At 41.3% G+C, this 14,023-nt stretch overlaps 1 non-coding gene across 1 annotated transcript; it reads left to right on the top strand.

Annotated features, from left to right (window-relative positions):
- The first annotated feature begins 9,626 nt into the window (after positions 1-9,626).
- Positions 9,627-9,814, top strand: LOC140306133 (U2 spliceosomal RNA). Its single transcript, XR_011915491.1, has one exon. It is a non-coding gene; the product is annotated as a U2 spliceosomal RNA (small nuclear RNA).
- The last annotated feature ends 4,209 nt before the right edge of the window (positions 9,815-14,023 follow it).

The following is a 14,023-nucleotide window of genomic DNA, read 5'->3' as shown; positions in this document are numbered from 1 at the left end:
GTAGTTTTGGGGTGCAGATGCTTAGAAATTCTGCTACCCTAATCGGGAGTTGTAAGTCTGGTTGGTGGAGGATATATTTCTTTGTTATTATAGACTTAAGTTGTTGATATTCTAGGAATTTATTGCTGCCTATCTCATGTTGTGATATGAGCTCATCAAATGAAATAAAATGTCCATTTTGGATTATATGTTCCAGATGTTTGATTCCTTTGATCTTCCACAGAGTAAAGTTTAGCATTTTTTTGTTTTGCAGGATGTCAGGATTGTTCCAGATGGGTGTAAGCTTACACGGGACAAGTGAAGACTTTGTTATTTTAAGAAATTCCCACCAGGCTGTCAGAGAGGTGCTGATGTTAATGCTTTTGAAACATTTGTGATTTTTTACGTTTTGACTAATAAGTGGCAGGTCAGAGATTTCCAGATTATCACGCAATGCTTGTTCTATATTTATCCATGTTCATCTATTGGGTTAGGTTTAAACCATTTTGATATATACCGTAACCTATTGGCTAAGGAATAGTGCTGAAAATTAGGTAAATCTAATCCACCACTGTCCTTGGTCTTCTGTAGGGTTTTTAAACTAATACGTGGTGGTTTGTTTTTCCACAGAAATTTGGAGATGCATGAATCTAGTGACTTAAACCAAGTAGCAGGTTGGTTTTATGGGGATCATTGAGAACAAATAGTTAACTTTTGGTAGTATCATCATTTTAATGGTTGTAACTCTCCCCATAATTGATATAGGTAAGGACTTGCAACGAGAGAGATTGTCCTCTACTGTCTTTAATAATTGCACATAAATTAGCTTTGTTAGCTCTGAGAGCCTGGAGGAAATGTTTATGCCTAAATATCTAATATTTCCTGACTGTAAAGTGATCGCAGGTATATTCTGGACCCTACAGTTAATGGGCAGAACTGTGGTCTTAGACCAATTGATAGAGTAGTCAGAAAGTGCTGAGAATTTATTTATGAGTGTGATCGTGTGAGTGAGAGACGTCTGTGAGTTCTGAAGGAAAAGTAATACATCATCAGCATAAAGACTTATTTTATGCTCAATATTTTGGGGTTGGTTGTCTTTAATATTTCTATCTTGTCTGATAGCAGCTGCTTAAGGTTTGATGAAAATAGCAAAAAGTGAGGGAGAAAGTGAGCAACCCTGTCTTGTACTTCTCTGCAGACTGAAGCTTGGAGAAGTTTGATCATTTGTCCTGACACTTGCATTTGGGGAGTCAGTTATTTTCTTGTGAGGAGATAAGAGGCTTTAATAATAATATCTTGCAAGAGAGAACAACACAGTACAGAATACAGAGTTGCTCTGACCACTGAAGCAAAAACACACAGTTATATTGCCCGCTCATCACGTCATCTGTTTTTGGGTATAATTGATTGTTCTTCTAACTTTCCTCCCCAACCATCAGTTGAGGTTACCCAGACACACTCGTAAATACCAGCCTAACCCTGTCCCCCCTAAAGTGCAGCTATCTCATTATAACAAGCCCACCATTGTAAAGAGGAATTTAAGAAAACAGGGCAGGGTGGTACCTTGCAGCTCGGTCATTTGCAGGTTATACACAGTAACACTCAATACAATGCATATAAGAATTATTTTCCATTACATTCCTCCCTTTTGATTATAATAATACCATTATATTAATCAACCCAAAAGAAACAAGGAAAATAATAACTTTATCTGTAAAACATCAGCCTGCATTTGCACACAACGTGAGTTTAAAATGCAGGCATCATAGTAATAAAGGCTCCAATGATAAACAATCAAAACATGAACAATTAAACATGATTATCTTCATCCCTCTCTAAGTCAGCGTCACTAGAGGAAAAATTTTGAAAGCAAGAAAGTTATTTGAGTCATTTGGTCTTTTTCACACTGTTGTTTAGATGGACTACATAAAAGGATGTCATCCACATACTGCAAAAGAGCAGAGCCTGTGGTTGATTGAAGTTAATCCAGACTAGCTTTGAGGGCAGCATTGTAAATAGTGGGACTTTCACAGTACCCCTGGCATAACCGGGTAAAAGTCCAAGATCTCCCTTCAAACTAAAAAGCAAACCAAAATGGGCTATCAGGGTGCACTGGCGACAAGTCAACCACTGAGAAAAACTGTGCATCTGATGTAATTTGAGACAAAATAGTGTGTGGGTTGGGCACAGTAGGAGCATGTGGCTGAACTGCAGCATTCACCGCTTGGAGGTCCTGTACAAAACGCCATTCATCTGGCTGGCCAGCATCTTTAATCTTTTTAACAGGAAACAATGGAGTAAGCACAGGTGAATTTTCAAAAGGAACAATAACGCCTGTTTTCTGAAAAGATTGAAAAACAGGTTTAATCCCTTTAATTGCTTCAGGCTTAAAAGGGTATTGTTTTTTACATGGACAAAAGTCTGATTTAGGGGTGACAATTACTGGTTCACAGCCTTTTATCAACCCCACATCATATTTGCTCTTAGCCCAAAGATCATTGGGCACTTCAGCCAACATGGGTATCGAAGACAAATCTGTTTCAGATAAAAAACATGCTTCAAAATGTGATTCTGTGGTAGGAATTAAGTCCACAGTTCTTTGACAATGCATTGTACTCAAAAATGTTTTTTTGTATGCTGACAATCGTTCAGAAAACATCAAATTTGGATCAGCAGGTGAAACAGTCCACTCCATTTCTTTCTGACATGTAGCAACAAACTCTCCCACACCTTGTCACTGCCAGTGTGTACGTTTGGCCAAGGAAATGTGAGGTCGAGTACCACAAATATTAGAAAAATCGAAGTGCTCTGGAGTCAATAAAGTAGGCGCACATATTTTTTCATGTCAGAGTTTGGAAGAGGAGTCTCTAAAAGATCAGGTCGGGGTGTACAAACTTGTTCCAAAACAGCTTCACAGTCATGAGGCTCCCCATCCTCAGGAGTCGGAAGCAAAGTAGCAGGATTCAGAACAGTACAACGTTTAACAGTGACATTTGGCATATCACAGAGGTGTATCTGAGCCAACGAGCAGTTGAAAGATGTGAAGTTTTCTGCTCGAGAAGAATAATGGCAACAGCATGAGGAACCAAAACAGTCAAATTAGCGTAGCCCACAATATCTTGGGAGGCCAGGACAGCTTTCTCTGCAGCTGCAACAACACGAAGACAACCAGGCAGGCCTGCAGCCACAGAGTCCAGTTTTGCTGAGAAATGAGCCACTGGCCTTTGCCTGCCCCATGTTCCTGCATAAGAACAGATGTCATACAACCATGCTTCTCATCAACTGCCTGTATGAAAGGTTTATGAGGATCTGGAATGCCAAGTGTTGGTGCTGTTTGAAGAGCCAGCTTAAGCTGACTAAAGGCTGATTCAGCCTCAGGAGTCCATGGAACACGATCAGCTGACTGGAGGCCTTTACCATGGATAAGAGCACCTAAGAGAGCTTCGAGAAAAGAGTAGTTAGGAATAAAGTTCCTGCAGTAAGATGTTATACCTAAGAATGACATAAGCTGTTTTTTAGTAACCGGTTTAGGAATGATCTGAACTGCAGCAACACGTTTAGGAGAAAGTGAGCCCCCATCCTTAGAAATCACATGACCCAAAAAGGTGACTTCGTCCTGTACAAACTGTAAATTAGAAAGGCTGGCATTATGGCCATAAGAATGAAGATGTTTCAACAGATTCACTGTCTTTTTCACACTGTTGTTTAGATGGACTACATAAAAGGATGTCATCCACATACTGCAAAAGAGCAGAGCCTGTGGTTGATTGAAGTTAATCCAGACTAGCTTTGAGGGCAGCATTGTAAATAGTGGGACTTTCACAGTACCCCTGGCATAACCGGGTAAAAGTCCAAGATCTCCCTTCAAACTAAAAAGCAAACCAAAATGGGCTATCAGGGTGCACTGGCGACAAGTCAACCACTGAGAAAAACTGTGCATCTGATGTAATTTGAGACAAAATAGTGTGTGGGTTGGGCACAGTAGGAGCATGTGGCTGAACTGCAGCATTCACCGCTTGGAGGTCCTGTACAAAACGCCATTCATCTGGCTGGCCAGCATCTTTAATCTTTTTAACAGGAATCAATGGAGTAAGCACAGGTGAATTTTCAAAAGGAACAATAACGCCTGTTTTCTGAAAAGATTGAAAAACAGGTTTAATCCCTTTAATTGCTTCAGGCTTAAAAGGGTATTGTTTTTTACATGGACAAAAGTCTGATTTAGGGGTGACAATTACTGGTTCACAGCCTTTTATCAACCCCACATCATATTTGCTCTTAGCCCAAAGATCATTGGGCACTTCAGCCAACATGGGTATCGAAGACAAATCTGTTTCAGATAAAAAACATGCTTCAAAATGTGATTCTGTGATAGGAATTAAGTCCACAGTTCTTTGACAATGCATTGTACTCAAAAATGTTTTTTTTGTATGCTGACAATCGTTCAGAAAACATCAAATTTGGATCAGCAGGTGAAACGGTCCACTCCATTTCTTTCTGACATGTAGCAACAAACTCTCCCACACCTTGTCACTGCCTGTGTGTACGTTTGGCCAAGGAAATGTGAGGGCGAGTACCACAAACATTAAAAAAATCGAAGTGCTCTGGAGTGAGCGACACAGCCAATAAAGTAGGCGCACATATTTTTTCACTTCTTCTCATAGTCATTGTCAGGCCCCAAAGAAATGTGTGATGTGCAGTGCAAATCAGTAGGTTGCATGAAATCAGAAAGGGGTGAAACTAACGCTTTTGCTTCTTCCACTAATTGTTGTGAAAAAGGAGAGCTGGGAAGTTTCCACTCATAAGCATATGTAAGTGCCGATGAATCAAACTGCACTGCTGTGAAAACTTTGTCAGGCTGTAACATAACCTTAACACCCTCTGGTGTAGAAGTTAAAATAATGCCTAATTTACACATGAGATCACAGCCCATCAGGTTAATGGGACACAACTCTGATAACAAAAATGAGTGTTTGAAGGAGAGCTCATCGGGAGTGACAACACGCAATGGGCATTGTCATTTTCTCCTTCACAACCTGGCCTGATGCAGACATACAGTAAACGTGGTTTCCACTTAACTTTGGAGGGCAATCAAACTCCCCTGACGTCACTACTGATGAACATAAGTTCCTATATTCTGAGAGAAATATCTTTGCTCTAGGACGGAAATAGCATGCAAAACTTTACTACGTGAATCACAGTCGGCAAGCGTTGCTTCACTACACAGAGCAGGAAAAATGTGTGAGTGTGTTTGTGCTATCACCCATTAGTGGAGGCTCCGCTGCCGCGTGACGTCCAGAACCTGCCTCCCACCCTCAGTCAGCCTTTTGCCCAATTTCATCACTTTTTAGCTGTGGACAGTCCTTCTTCCAGTGTCCAGTCTGGCCACAGTAAAAACAAATATTCGGATCATAGCTCTGGCGTGGCCCATTTCGACCTCCTCTCCCACACGTCCACGTCTTCGACTTCGGCCTCGTCCTCTGTTTACACCAACTGCGTAATACATGGTCATGGTTGCCAAATGCAGCTCCTTTTCACACTTGTCCCTTTTGGTTGTCTTACGCGTCTCAACTTGGTTCTGAGCATGGCGAGCATATCAGCGAACGTCAGCCAAACGAGGACCCTCACACCATCCCACGTAAATGTTCTTTACTTCAGTGGCGACATCTATATAATATTGTCTGGGTCCCGTTAAAACATGTATTTTTCCCATCTAATTCCTTGTTTGCTTTAAAACAAGTATTCCCCATTTTCTATCCCTTCAGTAGCCAACCAGTTTGTATGGAGTACACTGGAGCAACTTGACTGATCAGTAAAACACTGCTTTTGTTGTCACCGCAAGGCTTCCCCCGTCGGTTGTTTCACTGAGACACTACTGAGTAACTACAACTCAACACAGTTTATACACATAACATTCATATACATACTAACAAACAAACAAACAATAATTTATCGCAATTTTCTCATCTCTGTTTGAACGTACACCCAGGTAAATATTCCTGTAGTCTTCTCATACCGACTATGGACCCATTCATTGTTTAACTTCACTGTTTTGCAAATCCTAATTGAATATTACACATTGACATTGAACTTTACTGGATAAGCAGGTCTTCATTGCATTCAGCAGCCTATATGTGAGCATCTATGTGTAAGCTGTTCTTCTTTGCATTTATCAGCAGCAAGCAATTCTTCACTGCACATGCATATGTAAATAGTAAAACAATTCCAATGTGTTAGCGAAACCTTCTATATCACAGTGGTTTCTAAGATCTATTTTAAGTTCTTTGCCATCAGTGAGATGACATAGTTTACAAAGTGTGTCAAATTATCACTGAAGATCTTTTCAGGAATTTCAAATCTAGAAATGAGTTATTTTACGCGTGATTTTGCTACTGAGAGTGCATCTGCTTGTGCACATGGAAATATTTCAGACCATTTGGTAAAAACCTCTGTTGTCACTGAGCAGAATCGTTTCCCTTAACATTAATTTAGTTCAATGAAATCTACACAGTAATGAAATAATGAAATCCAAACAAATATGTTGAAAAAGATACACTGGCTTAGGGAATTATCTTCGTTTTGGTCTTAGATTGCCCTGTGGAATGTATTTTGCACATATTTGACCTGCTAGACAAAACTTTATTCATTTATTTATTCTAAAAAAAAAAATTCAATAATTAGTAAAACCATATGCTGTAAAAACCTTGTTCATTATTGCTTCCATCCCTCCTGTTGAGACATGACATGGTGCGTGGCTCAATACTGCAGCATATTTAAACAAATTCTTTGGCAGTATGGTTTTCCTTCCGGTCATTCATACGAGTCTATTGTAGATGGCAATTGAATAACATCTAATAATGCTAAAATATTTGTAGTTTATACATTTAGCTGTGGATGTCAACATACCTGTTTTTCCAATGCTGTGTTAACACATGTACAGTTGAGAAGGCATACTGACTGTCAGTGTAAACGTTAACAACCTTTTTGTTATTTAATTTACAAGCTTCAGTTAAAGCTACCAATTCGACTGCTTGAACAGAGTAATTTTTTGGTAGTGGTTGTTTTAAGAAAACTTCAGTTTCTGTTACTACTGCAAATCCTGTAGCATTTGTGCCATCAGGGTTTTTTGCTTGACCTGTTGAATAAATATAGTTATTTCTGCATTTTCATAACGTATATCAGTTAAGTCTGGCCTGGGTAAAACACTGATGGTTATTTCTGACATGCAATCATGAGGCTTTCCATCTGTGGGGTAGGTAGCAGTGTGACAACAAGGTGTGGCTGTGAAAGAAGAACTGTTATGTAGGAGAGATGTCTGGTAAAGATATTTTGTTAAGTAACCATATCACAGCCACTGCATGAGGTACCTTAAGTGTTAATGGGTGAAATAACACCATTATTGTTGATGCCTGCACTGCCAATGGCTTCTGGCCATTGATTCAAAAGTACGATCTCGTCCCTTTTTCCCCCTTTCAGTGGACACTGGCCCCTAATTACCGCAATTCAGCAGGGGGTCTTTCATTAGGAGTACTGGACTCCCCCGTGCACGGTTTCAGCTCCGACCCTGGAAAGCGGAAAAAACGTTGAGATCTGGTTTGAGGACCCAATTGTTGAGAAAAGTCTCTCAATGAGACTCAGAGTTGCTGGAGTCAGTTAATGCAAATGTTTAATCTTGCAGCAAGTTCAAGAATGTGTGTGTGTATGGGTGTATGTGTGCAAACGTGTGTGAGTTTGTGTGTGTGAGAGTTTAAAGAACCTGTTATCCACAGGCAGGTCTTAACTAGTATGGCACAGGTCCAGCCTGTCTCATCTTTTTTGGAAGGTCCAGCGCTCGGCCGTAACCCTTCTGTCTGTTTGGCCTCTCACATACATTCGGTTAATCATAGAAAAACGAGAACAAAACTTTTTAGCCCCTTAAATTCATAAAACAGACATGGTGCAGTTATTTCCATTCTAGAAAATAAGAGTAATCACCACCATTCCTATAAATTCTGGATATTCTAACAATCTGAATCTTTTTTAAATATTCGATGAAGCCCTTTGCTGTTCTGTTTAGAGACTCAGCTGATCATAAACCAAGTTTTGCTCTTGAACCAAGCTTCTAAACTCTTCACCTTTTTCATTTCTCAGTTAGTATTCACTTTAAAACTGATTAAAAGAAAAATTAAATGAATGCCTATCAACAAATGTGGGATCTAAACTCTAGTGCTTTCTCTAAAATAATTTCCTTTCTCAATTCAGAAATGTGTGTGTGTAAGTCACAACACCCGTGACACCAAAACGGCTTTCTTTTCTCTCTTTTCTCTACACTCTGCACTGTGAGCACACACACCAAATCAGAAAGGCTTTTTTCTCTCTTTTCTACATTATGGACTGTGGGGACACAAAACCGCTCTCTCTCTTTTTTTTTTTGATTGTGTGCCAGGGCGTTGTCTCACGTATTAGATTATGCTTAAGATACGAATGGGTTTATCAGTCACATCAGAATCCATACATACTGATCCTCCCGTAATAAAATGGTCGGATCTTATCAAACACACTTTGTTTCTTGTGACAAGTCAGCGAAACAGCGTATACACGTCAAGACACTGAATCAAGTTTGCCACAAGAACTCATAAGTTTGGCAGTATTGCTCTGCCGTCAGCAATCATACACCCATTTTATTTTCATGAGACATGTGCAGGCACCTGTTCATCTACTGTTCTATCACTATGAATTAGTTTATCTATTATCAATAAGGATACTTCTACAACTACTATCAAAGTATGTCCGGACTTCTTATGTTGTCAGTTGCTATATATGAATAAGTGGGTTGCTACTGAAAAGCATTAAGCATGTCACACAGCCCAAACATATAACATTTCAGGACACACCACACAGTTAACAGCCACAGTGAAGCGTGTCAAAGCCCAAACATGTAACATTCAACAGAACACTTACGCAACACATTCAAATCAAACAGTCAGACAACATACAAGAACATATACCCCAGCCGGCATTGCTCCCTGCCTATTTTCATACAACTCACTATGTGTGCGCACACCTTTATTCACAAACTCTTCAACTTATACTCTTTTACCGAAGCTGCTACAGCTCGATTGGCCAAATACCCTTAGATCCTATTTCGGTGAATTTGACATCTGCCTTGTATGTAACAGATTAGCGGTTTAGCAGTTTTAATTTAGTTTGAGTGAAGGAATTCATTTTATAGCAAAATCCGAAATCGTGAAGAACTCATGAAAGTAAGCTTATTCTCGGATTCCTGAAACTTTAGATTTGCTCTTTCTTTTACTGCAAAGTACAACGTTGAGCAGCACTAATGAGTTGTTTCTATTTTTGGCAGGCTTTACCTTTGCGGATGAAGCCCTTTCTGTCTGTGCAAAAGAAATCTTGTTACTGTGCAGAGTGACTTCTCTGAGTAGAGTCGCCTTACTTGTGCCGATGTTCGAAGCTGGAGTGCAAAGTTGTTGCTTGAATGGTGCTCGCTGGAGCGTGTGGTAGTGTAAAGTTATACCATTTAAAAGGGCTGAAGAGTGCTCAGTGCAGCGGGTGGGCGGAGGTGCAAAGTGACACTATAGCCATAAAAAGAACACCGCTACAAGTGCGCATTGTGCCAGGAAGGGCCCTCGGACGTGAACCAGTGGACAGATATCGCTTCTCGGCCTTTTGGCTAAGATCAAGTGTAGTATCTGTACTTATCAGTTTAATATGTGATATGTCTATGCAAGGACTACATATTAAATGGATTTTTATCAATAGGAGTTGAAAAAGGAGCTTGCTCCGTTCACTCCAAGCATCGACCCGGTACTGCAGTGCCGCTGGGAACGGTGCGCTCTCCTCTGCTCTTGTGAAAAAGCAAACAGCGGTGCAGGATGGAAGTTTCTTTTAATCTGCTGAGAAAAGAGAGTGAATGCGAAGCAGACTTTAACACGGCTCTGGGAGCGAGCCGAGTGCGGGCTAACCAGGAGAATTGCTTGAAAGAAACGCGACACCGAATGAGCGGTCAGAACAAAGCCTCAATACGGTGTTCCTGTGGTGTTTTTATAAAATGCGGTGTAAAAAAAGGTGTGAATGCCCCATAGAAAACTAAAAGGTGGAGCGGAAGTGTTCGGCTGCAAGAAGGTGTGAATGTCCGACTATATTTGATGAAAAGCAGGTGAAGCAAGGTCTGAATGCCCAACCTTACATCATCAAAAGCGAGATCAGAGGTTTTTGGCTGCAAGAAGGCCATAGTTGGCCAAAAGCGGGTAAGGTGCGAATGATCGGCTAAATATCAACAAAAGTGGGGGCGGAGGTCTTCGGATGCAAGTGGGTGTGAATATCCCACCATACAAGTATGGTGGAGAGGAAGCTGTGAATGGCCGACCATAGTTTGCAAAATGCGGGTGAGAAAAGGTGCGAATGTCCAACCATACATGATCAAAACAGGGAGCGGAGGTGTTTGGCTGCGACAAGGTGTGAATGTCCACCCATAATTAATGAAAAGCGGGCAACAAGTAGGTTCGAATGCCCAACCATACATCATCAAAAGCAGGAGTGGATGTGTTCGGCTACAAGAAGGTTTGAATGTCCGAGCATAGTTTGTAAAAAGCGGGTAAGAAAAGGTTCGAATGCCCGAACATACACCATCAAAAGAGGGAGCGGAGGTGTTCCGCTGTAAGACGGTGTGAATGTCCGACCATAGTTGGTAAAAAGTGGGTATGAAAAGGTTCGAATGCCCAAATTCGGCTGCAAAAAACTGTGTTCGGCTGCAAAAAGGTGTGAATGTTCGACTAAATTTTATAAAAAGCGGGTAAGACAAGGTGCGAATGTCCGAACATACACCATCAAAAGAGGGAGCGGAGGTGTTCCGCTGTAAGATGCTGCGAATGTCCGGCCATAGTTGGTAAAAAGCGGGTAAGAAAAGGTTAAAAAACCCGACTGTACACAATCAATAGCGGAAGCGGAGTTGTTCGGCTACAAGAAGGTGTGAAAGTCCACCAATAATTACTGAAAAATGGGTAAGAAAAGACGTGAATGCCCAACTATACATCATCAAAAGCAGAAGTGGATGTGTTCGGCCACAAGAAGGTTTGAATGTCCGACCATAGTTTGTAAAAGGCGGGTAAGAAAAGGTTCGAATGCCCGTACATACACAATCAAAAGAGGGAGCGGAGGTGTTTCGCTGCAAGAAGGTGTGAATGTCCGAGCATAGTTTGTAGAAAGTGGGTAAGAAAAGGTTCGAATGCCAGAACATACACCATCAAAAGAGGGAGCGGAGGTGTTCCGCTGTAAGAAGGTGTGAATGTCCGACCATAGTTGGTAAAAAGCGGGTAAGAAAAGGTTCGAATGCCAAAATATACACCATCAAAAGCGGAAGCCGAGGTGTTCGGCTGCAAGTAGGTGTGAATGTCAGATCATAATTTGCAAAAAGCTGATGAGAAAGGTGTGAATGACCGACAATAATTGCTGAAAAATGTGTTAGAAAAGGTAAGAATGCCGGACCATTCATCATCAAAAGCGGGAGAAGAGGTGTTCGGCTGCAAGAAGCTGTGAATGTCCAGCCATAATTACTCAAAAACGGGTAAGAAAAGGTAGTATTGCCAGACCAAAAAAGGGAGCGGAGGTTTTCCGCTGTAAGAAGGTGTGAATATCCGACCATAATTGGTAAAAAGCGGGTAAGAAAAGGTGCGAATGCCCGACAATGTATGATCAAAAGAGGGAACGGAGGTTTTCGGCTGCAAGAAGGTCTAAATGTCCAACCATAATTTGTAAAAACCGGGGAAGAAAAAGGCTCAGAAGCCCAACTATACACAATCAAAAGCGGGAGCGGAGGTGTTCAACTGCAAGAAGGTCTGAATGTCCATCAATAATTGCTAGAAAACATGAAAAAAAATTTTCGAATATCCAACCGCACATGATCATAAGTGGGAGAGGAGGTGTTCAGCTGCAAGAAGGTGTGAATGTCCACCCATAATTCCTCAAAAATGGGTAAAAAAAAAGGTGCGAATGCCCAACCATACATCATCAAAAGCAGGACTGGATGTGTTAGGCTACAAGAAGGTTTGAATGTAAGAGCATAGTTTGTAAAAAGCGGGTAAGAAAAGGTTCGAATGCCCGAACATACACCATCAAAAGAGGGAGCGGAGGTGTTCCGCCATAAGAAGGTGTGAATGTCCGACCGTAGTTGGTTAAAATACCCGACTGTACACAATCAATAGCGGGAGCGAATGTGTTCGGCTACAAGGTGTGAATGGCCGACCATTTTTTGTAAATAGCGGGTAAGAAAAGGTGCGAATGCCCAACAATGTATGATCAAAAGAGGGAGCGGAGGTTTTCGGCTAAAAGAAGGTCTGAATGTCCAACCATAATTTGTAAAAACCGGGGAAGAAAAGGCTCGAAAGCCCGACTATACACCATCAGAAGCGGGAGCAGAGGGGTTCAGCTGCAAGAATGTCTGAATGTCCATCAATAATTGCTAGAAAACATGAAAGAAAATTTTCGAATATCAAACCGCACATGATCATATGCGGGAGAGGAGGTGTTCAGCTGCAAGAAGGTGTGAATGTCCACCCATAATTCCTGAAAAATGGGTAAAAAAAGGTGCGAATGCCCAACCATACATCATCAAAAGCATGTGTGAATGTCAGATCATAATTTGCAAAAACCTGATTGTGTGCAGCTGAACACCTCTGCTCCCGCTTTTGATGGTGTATAGTCGGGCTTTCGAGGCTTTTCTTCAACGGTGTTTACAAATTATGGTTGGAAATTCAGACCTTGCAGCCGAACACCTCCGCTCCCTCTTTTGATCATACATTGTCAGGCATTCGCACCTTGTCTTACCCGCTTTTTACAAACCATGGTCGGACTTTCACACCTTCTTGTAGCCGAACACATACGCTCCCACTATTGATTGTGTACAGTCGGGTATTTTAACCTTTTCTTACCCGCTTTTTACCAACTATGGTCGGACATTCCATTGCATGCAATACTCTCCCATGGTCCTGATTCATTACCCAAATCCCTTGGTCTCTGATGACCGCTGTGCTTGCTGACTTTCTCAAGGATGCGGTGTACAAAATCATCAGTCCCTTCACCAGGTTTCTGTTTGCAGGTGTAAATGTGGGACATATTGATTTTGGTTGGAAATTGAGTGGTGATGGCTTGTCTTTGGATGGCTGCTTCATATTGAGCGTTATCATTATGTCCTCGTTCACTGTTGGTAGGTCGCAAATCCAGTTGTAGCATACTGGCCTCTATTTTGCCGAGGTCGGTCGGTTTGAACTTTTTTGCCAATATGCGACGCAATTCAACCCCAGTCAGGCAGAATTGTGCGCAGAAATCTCGCAACTCGTCAGCAAAATGGGGTCCAGAAATCTCTGGATCTGGTAAGCATTGTTATGCTTCCATGATGTCAGTCTCAGTCCAGGGTCGATAAACCAGTAATGGTCCAGTGGGAACTGCAACTTTAACCATAGGCATGGTTTGAATCTGGTTTTGTTTTTTCTCACGTTTAGATCTCTGAAGTCCAGATTGTGGGTAAAGGATTTTTGTCACTTGCGTTAAAAGTTCTTGGGCAGGTACGCTGGAGAACCAAACGTCTTCCTTTTCCTCATCATCAGACCTCAATTTCTTCCCGAGGGAGGATGGAAGAAGTCCCTTCTTCCCGAGAGCCAGAGGCTTGTGGCAGGGCTGGCTGTTGTTGTTGCAGGCGTCGTGGAGGGCAGGAGTCCAGGTCTGGATCCGGCACAGCTAATACTAAATTATTATCATCATTCCGTCATGGCATTTGTTTAACATTTTCCTTTCTTTCTCTTAATACACTTTATTTTTTCCAAAATTCTATACCTTTCTTACTTCTTATTTAAACTTAATTTTCTTTTTTTTGCTTCATCTCTTTCTCATATTTGCAAAACTTTTCTTCTAATTTTCTTATTTCTAACATACTAAAAGAACCTTCAGGTGGAAAACCTCTGGACCATATGTCTTTTTCATTTCATCATGCTCAGGTCCCCCGGTAGGGTCAAAAGTCTGAGACCTACTGTTTCCCATTCTCAGACTTGGAATG

This window comes from Leuresthes tenuis, unplaced genomic scaffold, assembly GCF_036924035.1.
Source record: "Leuresthes tenuis unplaced genomic scaffold, fLeuTen1.0.hap1 SCAF_4, whole genome shotgun sequence".
NCBI classification, from domain to species: Eukaryota; Metazoa; Chordata; class Actinopteri; order Atheriniformes; family Atherinopsidae; genus Leuresthes; species Leuresthes tenuis.
The sequence above is the reverse complement of the archived record's forward strand: the minus strand, read 5'-3'. Positions and strand labels throughout refer to the sequence as shown.